The sequence below is a fragment of the Oryzias melastigma genome, linkage group LG6 (assembly GCF_002922805.2).
Source record: "Oryzias melastigma strain HK-1 linkage group LG6, ASM292280v2, whole genome shotgun sequence".
Taxonomy (NCBI): domain Eukaryota; kingdom Metazoa; phylum Chordata; class Actinopteri; order Beloniformes; family Adrianichthyidae; genus Oryzias; species Oryzias melastigma.
Window position 1 is genome coordinate 31,749,396 of NC_050517.1, and position 2,062 is coordinate 31,751,457.

Consider the following 2,062-nt stretch of genomic DNA (forward strand, 5'->3'; position numbering starts at 1 on the left):
ACAGCGTGAATGTGTTTACACTATAGTTAATCAATCTCGCCTCCCAGATTGCCAGTTCTCTTATTAATGGCAGGTCTGCTATGAACGACAGGATGAGCTTATAGCCTTAGCAGAAGAGTTACTTTCCCAGCTCTGCTGATACCAGAAAATGTTCATAGTACAGCCCATGTTTTTTTATTTTTTCCGGGGACCCAGACCCAGAGTATGAAAGTGCAGTTTTTGAATGTATGAATGATCATTTGTCTGTGTGCAGCCTTTTCTGGACTGCAACGCGCTGTGCGATGTCTGTTTCTTTGAGCTCCACCCAAACCCCTTTCTTTAAGGTTCCAGGAAGTGACCCTTACATTTCCTTGTCCAAAGGCCTCACTGATGAATGGAAAGATTTGGGTTCCTGGACTAGAGCATGCAGCCATGCTCTGGATTGGCAGCGTGAGCCTGGCAGTTTGATTTTATTTTTTTTTTATATTTTTTCCTCACTACAGGCCAGGCCATGAGATGCCACACCCCTATCTTTTGGTTCTGGATGGTTCCATTCTTGACCTGGACGGTGTTCCTGATTGTGTTTGGGCCAAGCATAAATTTGATGTTGGTCTCATACGGAATTGTGAACCTTTGGTTGTCAACCCCAAATCTCACTTCAGACCCCGACGGGCGCAGTACCCCTTGAAGCCTGAGGCAATTGCGGGCATCACCCCAGTTTTTAACTCATTTTTGGAAGCAGGTATAGTCATCCCCTGTGATGGTTCCCCTGTTAACACCCCGAATTTGCCCGTTAAGAAGTACTTAAGGGTACTTAAAGATTTCTAATTTTGTCTGATGTGCTGTTCCCTGCCAGTTACAGTTACTTTAGTATTTTTGTTTTGAATTTTTGGGGGGGGGCATTTTGGAGATTTTTATCCGGGTACTTTTTTATGACAAATGTTAAAACCTCCAGCAACAATTCATCAGAAGTGCAGGTCAGACTTTCACTGCTGGACCTCACAGAAGACAAGACTTCTTTTTGGCAGCTTCAGACGTTCCTCTCAGATCTCCTCTGACCTGCATGGACTCCTCTGCTGTCCTGACCTGTCATCATGGCACACCCTCAAGGAACCAACAACTGCAGCTTCTACCCCCAGCTGGTTACTTCTCCTTCAATGTCAAAGGTAGGAAACTTGCTCTTTTAACTACAAGAAACATTTCCATTTAATGTAAACATCATTTAAGTTTTAAAGCTAACTGGATTTTACTTTGTGTTTTGTCTTTTTTCAGATCTCTCAAGTTTGCTCACACAGATTCATTCAGGACAACACAGACCTGAAACAGGCCTGTCAGCCTCTGAAACCTGAAAATGATGCAGACTGAGAGAATGCAGCAGTTGTGTTTGAGGTGAGATCAAAAACAAACATGGACATTTGGAATATTTGTTGATATAAATATTAATGAAAATGTTCATGTGTGTTCTCTCTCAGAACAAGCTGCTTCCTTCTGCACATCACCACAGTTTTCTGAGAACAACTGTTGGACTTCTGTTGATCATTTGATAAATGATCAACAATTGCTGCATTCCTGCTGCTACAGATCATCATCAATATAGAGGATAGACAAAAAAAGTTTTTTTCCCCACACAACTTTCAAGTTTTTATTTTGTATTTAATCCCAAATAATCTCCCATCATGACAGAGGATGAACAGAGGACACCAAAAGACAAACGTTTTTTTTTCCGTACAACACTCACGACTTTTTAAAAAAATATTACATTTAACTCCAACTAATTTCTCTTAATTTTTTTTTTCCTAAAGTTTTGTTGCTGTTCTGGCAGGGACAGTGTGTCTGGGCTTCTACCAGCCGTGCTTAATTTTTTGTGTGTTTTTTAAGAAAATGGTTTTACATTAATATTACTGAATGCATGCATTAAGCTGCATAGAGTTGAGCTGATTTTCTTTAGGTATTAAAATGTATAAGATTTCCATTTGATTTATTTATTTAATAGAAGCATCACATGTGGTCTTATGTAAAAAAAAAATGTGTCAGACTGAACCAAAACTATAATGTATTTTTTTTTTTTTAATTATTTATTTAT

General features: G+C 39.3%; 1 protein-coding gene across 1 annotated transcript in view; it reads left to right on the forward strand.

Annotated features, from left to right (window-relative positions):
* Nucleotides 1–2,062, forward strand: part of si:dkey-246g23.2 (solute carrier family 66 member 2) — a 271,509-nt gene that overhangs the window by 192,767 nt on the left and 76,680 nt on the right. The window lies entirely within an intron of this gene.